The sequence below is a fragment of the Eptatretus burgeri genome, chromosome 18, assembly GCF_056783735.1.
Source record: "Eptatretus burgeri isolate ZD-2024b chromosome 18, Ebu_testis_v1, whole genome shotgun sequence".
NCBI classification, from domain to species: domain Eukaryota; kingdom Metazoa; phylum Chordata; class Myxini; order Myxiniformes; family Myxinidae; genus Eptatretus; species Eptatretus burgeri.
The window spans coordinates 7,387,423-7,395,833 of NC_140978.1; the positions used below are offsets into that span (position 1 = coordinate 7,387,423).

The window sequence follows — 8,411 nt, forward strand, 5'->3', positions numbered from 1 at the left end:
CAGTTTTCGTTGGATCAGAGGTCGAACCGAGTCGAGATAGCGGAAAAGGCAGGTGCAGTACCTCGGAGCGATCCTTCCAATCCCAGATGTATATTGTATTGTATATAGAGGTCCACACGCCGTGCTAGCCCCGGACAACAAGTTTACCCAGTAGACATTTCAGGTAGAAACATTCGTTATGATCATGTTTTGCTCTGCCTCTTTTCAGCCCCTACCCATGATCTTTTCGACCCCCATTAACCCTAAACCAATATTATTACTTGCAGGTTAATGTCTCCCTTCCTCTTCTCTGTCCTCTCTTCTGTTAATTTTTTCACTTTCCTGTCTTATCCAACTACGTTGCCTTTTTACCCTTTGGTCACCAAGCTCTTCTCAGCCTCGATCTTGTATAAAAAGTTGTTGTATCAAAAAGAAAGAAAGAAAGAAATTAACCTGAAAAGGAGACAAACCTCAGGTTTTAAAAGGTGTAAATATGAAAAATCCACCATGCCAGCTGGATTTCTTTCCTGCAATGTCATCATGTCATAAGGAACTAAAAATGCATATTGTGGTCCCTGCAAGTATGAATAGACACTGGTAATCCATCCTTACTGAAGGTGTTTAAAAACAAAGATATGGATTCTTAGCTAATTCAGAGTAGAGCTGCAGGTGTGAAAGGGGTTCATGGGAGGGCATGCAAGACCAGATCAGAAGTGACAGTAGAGTGAGAGACTACCATGGTAAGTAAAGAAAAAGCTATGATTTTGGGCTTCTTGATGAGAGATAATAATAATAATAATAATATGAGTTCTTTACAAGGAACTTAAGAATGGGAAGATGCCATTAAACCCATCAAAGCCTGCACAATGGTTGCCAACTTATGGTTGTTTGTCCATGTTCATTACTTTTCAAATGCTGAGCATCAAGGAAGGAAGCAGCACGTCCCATTTTTAGTCTTTGGTATTACTCAACCGGAATTGAAACCGCCGATCTCCCAGACTCAGAGCAGACACTCTGTAAGCATTACATCACTGAGTGTGGTTAAGATCACAATGATATTCATAGCTTTGAACTCGACAGCACCAAAGATCACAAGGGTGGGTCGCATGAGAGCCAGCCCAGTGTAGAGAAGCTTATTCTACAGTATAACATTGTGAAGGAAGATTTTGTTTGGTCGAGAAGAGCGATGAAGTGTCAAAGAATTTGGCATGACAAAGAATGCCTATGTGGCATCTGCCCTTGGAAGACAGCTTTTCTATGCAGTCGGTTCAAGGCAAGTTGTTGCTGATAGTAAGACCAACACATTCTACAGATTGTGAAAGTAGTTGTATGCAGAAGGCTATATATATGTAGTTTGGGACCATGGCTCTTTGGGAGTCTTTCTGGTCTTAAAATACTGTGACCCCTCCCTTGAGGCGAATGGAAGATGATGATGATGATATATTTTTTATTTTTTAAACGACCTCAAAATATCCTCAGCAATGGGTTGAAAAATCAGCATCAAGTAAACAAATCTAGATCAAGTAAGCAAAGTCACAGAAACAGAAAATTAAAAAAGCATAGATTTTAGGAAGGTAGGTAGTCTGCAACCTCGTGTAACCACAACACTTGCAAATACTAAACCTATTTAACTGATTCAGTTGTGCCACTATTGTCTAAAGGAGGAATTACAAGTAATTTTAGGCATTGCCTTTCAAATGGTGTGCGCAGGAGGTCAAGCATACAGTTGTAGTGACGGCATTAACTTGTGAAGGCACCGGCTCAGGCCTTGACAATTTATTCCCGATTGCTCTGCCAAATTTTTGAATGTTTGTATAATGCCAATAGTTTCTGTTGAATCCAAAAATGTTTTTCTGCTAGTGCCAAACTCTGCATCCAAGGTGTATAAAACCAGCGATTTCTACTTGTTTGTATGCCAATACAGAAGGGATGCAGTATTAATAGGTTTCAGCAGTATATGAAAAGGCTGTAATCAACTTGATGTTGAATTTCTGCTGAATTCCACTATCCATTGAGTTTTTCTTCAATTTATGTGATGTGTGGATTGATAGAAATACACTTCAACATTTGTGCTCTATACAAAAAAAATTCAACATGAAAAACAAATAATATGGCAATTCTTTCTTGAAGTTAGCGATTTTAAGCACTTTCACCAGAGACGAATACAACAAAATATGACACTGAAAACTACAAAATGTCTAGCTTAGTACATGCTAGAAATATAGATAAACCAACAGCGAGAATTATTTTGCAATACACGTCCCCTTGCGATGTGATATTTTCGAAGTCCAAATAGGGCATAACTGTGAAAAATTAATGAAACGCCCTGAAACTCAAACTTGTTCTGTAAGATATCATAATAAAGCCCTGTACAAAGTTTCAGTTGAATATGTTAATGGGTATGGGGAAAAAAAGTCAAAAAAAAACCATAGGTGGGACTGACGGACGGACGGACAGATGGAGAGCAAACCTATAGTCTCCTCCGGTGAAACCAGTAGGGGACAAATAAATACTGTCGGGGGATGAGTCAGTCAAAAGTTTCTATATTGTTTTTAAATTCTACAACTCATCTTTGTGATTATGACACTCATTTGCAAAATGGATTTGTACAACGTGCAGTTACCACTTACAATGGTAGATGACTCACTTATTGGTTCAGTCTCTGCTAAATCCTTCCCTTGCAAGATGATATACACACGCTTACAGCGAATTCGGATTAAAATTTTGGGATATGCACATGACAGTACCACAGAGAAAGCCCACAACTGACATGATAAAGGCAAACAAACTGAAAAACAAATTTTGCTTCTACAATTTGAGGTTTCACCAATTTGGAAAAATGGTTCTGTCTATGAGAAATATCACAAAGTTTATTTTCCTTCGGCTACAATGACAGGCATGTAGGATGTGATTAATATCCTTAATCATCCAGTTATCATTTTCTGTTATAGATCCTTACACCAATTATTCATTTCCTTTTCATGTTATTGATGTCACAAAGGTTTGCCATGCCATTCAAAAAAAAAAGAACATATTTTTGGATGGTGCTTTGGAAAAGTAAAGATGAAAATTAAAGGGAAAGAAAGGAAAATTATGGATGGAATGTTTGGGGGAGAAATAAAGGATCATGTTCAATCTGTTTACATAGTACCAAATAAGAGGACAAAGTGCAAACAGTTACATGGTATCAAACCAGAATCGATGGCATAATGGTGAGACTGTCCCCTTTGAGTCTGGGAGGTCGGTTGCTTGATAATGACCCTGGCCAAGTCATAACAAATAAAATGGCATGTATTGCTTCCTTGCGTGATGCTCAGCACTTAGAGGATAGAGCATGCACAACCCTTGAGAAGGTGGAGAGGCTTCTGTCAAACCTCAACTCCGATTCTGTGACAGGCTCGGGTGGCATCAGTTCAGTGTGTGTCCTAAAAACCTGCTCTGCAGCTCTTGCTCATCCTCTTTCTGCTCTGTTCACTCAATCATTCTCTCTGCACCCATTTTTGTCTGCCTGGAAGTTAGCCAACATCACTACAATGCACAAACATTGTACAAAAACAGATCCTCTTTGCTACAGGCCTATTAGCTTGCTTCCAATTATAAGCACGGTCATGGAATCTATCATCGCAGTTGATATCAAATCCTTCCCTTTCTCCAATGGCCTGATCTCAGGTCATCAGTGCGGTTTCAGACCCGGTCATTCTACTCTCAACATGCTGTGTCTACTCTACCAACAATGGATGGAAGTCTTCAATGTCAGACATGAGATCAGGGCCATCTCTCTGGATGTATCTCGAGCATTTGACGCAGTCTGGCATCCTACCTTGATCTCCAAACACTCTACTTATGGCATCTAAGGCCACCTCCTCTCATGGATCATCGACTTCCTCCATTCTTGTACTCAACATGTAGATCTTAACGGGATCCTTTCATCTCCTCTCCCTGTCAAGGCTGGAGTGTCCCAAGGCAGTGCCTTCGACTCAGTTTTGTTCTTCATCTGCATCAATTGCCTTTTTGTTTCCCTGGAAAATCCAGGATTGTTACTCTCACATCACAGACAGGTTGGTGGCGTCTGAATTATATTATCTTCTTTTTGGTCTTGCACCCTCTACCCTCTCTTTACTCTGTCTCTCCTAGGTTTCTGCAGGGTGCACGTGTTAAACTACCCCAGTACAGCCTCAATGCTCATCTCTACTCAGTTGTTTCTCTCTTCTCTTGCTTGTTGAACCATCTTCCCAAATCTGTTCAGTCCCATTCTTCCCTCCTGGGCTTTAAAAGCCAGCTGTTCACCATGACCTCAAATCATTCCTCATCTACATTCATGATCTCTTCTTCACAAAATGATTCCATCCCTAAGCAGTCCCCTTTTCCAGGTTATTGTGATTTTTCCCTCTCCCTCACTTCTTTTCAATTGTTAGTTATTGGTTGGTTTGTTATTTTTTCTGTTTCATCCCTTTTCTTTTCCTCTTCTTGCTGTGTTTCATTCAGCTTGTGTGCAGATTGTTCATCCCCATGTGTCCTTGTGCCCCTCCCCTTTGTCTCACTATCACTTGTACTCTGCTGTTGGTATTTGGCCCTTTCTATTTTGTTTCATTCCATTCTGCTCTCGCTCTTCCACACTTCTCGAATGTGGACACAAAAGAAACCCATGGGTTAGCATCCTGTGGGTATGGGAAATTTCTCCTTAATTGCTCTGCTGACTGCAGAGAGAAAAGAAATATCACAAAGATGGCATCATGTCCCCGGAAGTTACGTGACTCCCCCCCAAAGGTCAGCGGTTGCGTTGATCTGAAGTCAAGTCAACCCAATCCTGGTTAATCTTCCAAAATCCAGGCTGACTGCCCACCTCAACTCTTCTATTCCTCTCTTCTTCCATACGTGGAACTACCTTCTGGAGGCTGTGCTATCGTATGCTTCCCTCCATAGGTCAAGCGGGTGATGCACCATCATCTCGTGTCATCTCCCACCCTCACACAAAATCTTTATTACTGCCATGAACTCTTCACAACCTTAACCTAACCCTCCTGTTCATATAACCTTTTTAATGTCTCATATAAAAAGCTGTGCTGAAGGAGAAAGACAACAGCCAGTCAAAGACAGTAATACGAAGGATACTATAGACAGTAATACGAAGGAATAGACAACGTTGGAATCTAATCAGAGATCATAGTGTACAACAATCTTGGAAGAAGGTTGTCCAAGACTGAAAAGTTTATGAAGGCAGGTTCCAAAGACAGGTGAAAAATAGGCATAAATGTCTGAAGTTCAGTCGAGAGATTGGTCTAAGAGAAAGAGAAGAGTAATGGGAAAACAGAAAAGCTAATGTGGCCATGCAGATGTGACTAGAAGGGCACTCAGTAGAGCACATAACTCCGCCAAGCTGATTAGTTTACGTTTTGTATCTGATAAAAAACAAACTGATAGGCTGGATCTGAACTAAAATTTAATCTGCTCGTTCTTGTCACCTAACCGACTCATCCACAAAGTTCCCTCTGAATCCATCCATAACTTCTTATGCTCATGAGATAGTGTTTTAGCCCCATCACTCAATGGTGAAGAATCACTGTTAAAATTCTCGGATCCAGATTCGGATCTTCACCAAAATCGAAACAATTTTTTCTTATCACATACCCAACCTGCCCACCTAATTTCGTCATAATCCATCCACAACATTTTGAGATATCCTGTTCACAAACAGACAGACAGAGAGACAGGGGTGAAAACATAACCTCGATCCACCTTCGGTAAAAATCATCCTACATGTGAAAATCCACCTTTGGTAGAGGAAGTAAATATATATATGAAAAGAAAAAGGATGTGATTGGGGTAGGAGGGGATAAAGAGGGGCAATACAAGGATGGGAGACCACAAGCTTGATGCCCTTTTTAAACAATCCATAATTGTTTATTAAAACTTTTAACTTGTGTCAGCATGTTTGTTTATTAAAACTTGTGACATGCAAACAACCTGGGAATGTGAACGTGTTTATAGTGTAGGACATGCTGCTGCCCAGACAAGAACAAACTTTATTTATTTATGTATTCGTATGCAGCTTGTGGCTGCTTTTGCTGCATCATTTTCTGGGGCTCAGCTGTGCCACTGATGCAGTGCCCTCATTACCGGCTAGCTGGTACTCATTTTGCCGACATCAGAAGGATGGCAGGCTGAGTCGACCACCTGGTGTTAATTCAACGGAGAAGGTGGTCAAACTTAAGACCCTAAGATCTTAAGCCAGCCAACTTTTACCGTGAAGCCAACACCGGGCAAGCAAAAACTGAGACTGCAAGTCCAAGAAGGCCAGGCCACTTGCTCTCCACAGTTTCAGGCAGGAATTTGTCATTTGATCAGGGTGCCTGGTGACAACTTGCCTACTTCGCAAAAGGCACAAGACACCGTGAGGATCTATAACGTCTACAACACCCAGTGTTAGCAAACGGGGCCCTCCGGCTCTTTACATTCATCCGAGACAGAGTGATGAATCATCCTGCGTGCGAAACACCAAGATGACGGTTTATTGACGGTTCGAGATTCGAACCAAGGCTACAGACGGCTCGGAGGCGAGTGCACATGCAAACTGAAGCAGAGCTTGCGCAGGTAGCGGCATGATGCGATTTTCCCAGCGATTTGAGACAAAATGATGTGTGAAGATTTCTGGCAATCCACGAAGCTCAGGGCGACTCTTCGTTTCGTGTTTTCAGGTGGAGAAGCTTGAAGTGAATCTCGAATTGCAGCGACGCTGGATATGTGGAGAAAGTTTAAAGTTACCTGCTGCAATTAACAATTTCACAAACTACCAGGAAGATAACAGGCAGCCAATCGGGTGATGAAACGGCAATTTGTGCTCGTCTCGTGAACACGTGACCGCGGATCGCAGGTAAGGAGCCATCCGGGAAGTTCAACACTCACCACGTAGCGAGGTAAACTGCAAAGGTGTTTTGATTGTATTGTATCTGTGAAAATAAAACAAACACTGTGAAAAAAATCCTCGTTTGTCCGTCACCTGGGTGGGGATGCTCAGCTCAGGTAAGAGTGCCCGCTAAGGTCCGTGACCTTTGGGTATCCTGGTGCTGGCTCAGTGGTTAGGGTGGCGGCTTGGGATCCTAGGGTCGTGAGTTCAAGCCCCGTCGGCCGCTGAATTAATACACCAGGAGGTTGACTCAGCCCGTCATCCTTCCGAGGTCGGCAAAATGAGTGCCAGTTCCAGTGTGTGTACTGGTACAGGGGTACTGCATCAGCGACACAGTCGCGCTTCAATAAATGATAGCTACCCTGGCAGTTGAGCTGCCATACGACCACCACCACCACCACCACCACCACCACCACCACCACCTTCGGGTATCCTCCTGAAAAGCAAACACCCGTGAACTGAGGGAACAGGTACCGGTCCCACAATACAGCGAGCACCAGGGAGTGCAACTACTAGAGGCTTAATGATTACAAACAGTTGGGGAAAAAATTCCTCCAGTTACTTATACAGAGCCAGGAGCGGAAATTCCATGGAAGGGGGGGCGCGGGAAGTGGAACTCCAGTTGTGAAGGAGCAAAACGGCAGCCCCAGCCTGAGGAACTCTCTGCAGCGCACGCCGGCGCTTAATATGAATGGCAGCGGAGATCTGCTGGCTGTGCGCTGTTCCCCCGAACAAGTGTTAACGAGTGAGTTTCGAAAGCGACCAACCTTCTTTAACGATGCAAACCGGGGAGGAGCCCGTTCCACAGCGTTCGGCCAAACCTGCAGTCGAATGCGATGGAGCACGTGCTTGCGCGCGCTTGATCCGAGCTCTGGAGCGCACGCGAAGCACGCGGCAAGGATGTGTAAGTGAAGGAAGGGGGCGGAGCGAAGGACGGGGAAGAGCAAAGTCGAGAGGGTGGTGCTTAGAGACAAGTGGTGGGGGGGGGGGCAGATCACGTGTCGTGCCGGGTCAGATAAGGCGAGGGCATGAAAAAGAATCTTAAGAAAGAAAGCAATGTACAAGATGTCCCACAAAAAAAGTTCTTTATTTCTGGCGTTCTGCTCGAAGACAGCCCGCAAGACGAGGATCACATTCGTCAGTTGCCTTTCCCTCGGCAGAAATTGACAGAGCAGGAATTTTAAATTTGTTCATTATGCCGGCGATGGCTCGCCTACTCTTCACGAAGGACATCCGATTTACGACGCACTTTGTGATGTCTCGTGCTGCCTGCAAAATACCAGGATGGCAGTTCACAGCTGGGCTGACATTCGGTATTAAAGAACCTGCACTCATCACGTGGCTGGAAGCTTTTCTCACCGAAAGACAACAAACAGTCATTGTGAAAGGAGCCAAGTCGGATTGGGCAGATGTACTCAAGAGACTAACGAACACAGGGGTCATGTCCAATTTGTCAACCCTATCAATGAGCTGCCTGCTTTAATCCATTTACAGGTTTCCAAGTCCAAACAAATGATGCCCAATTGTA

At 43.4% G+C, this 8,411-nt stretch overlaps 1 protein-coding gene across 1 annotated transcript in view; it reads right to left on the minus strand.

The window, feature by feature from the left end:
- Positions 1-7,784, minus strand: part of LOC147008528 (dorsal-ventral patterning tolloid-like protein 1) — a 194,515-nt gene extending 186,731 nt beyond the window's left edge. Inside the window, exon 1 of the mRNA XM_085864515.1 lies at positions 7,651-7,784. The gene's annotated coding sequence lies outside the window, so the exon portion shown is untranslated. The remainder of the gene's footprint in view (positions 1-7,650) is intronic.
- Between the last annotated feature and the right edge of the window lie 627 nt (positions 7,785-8,411).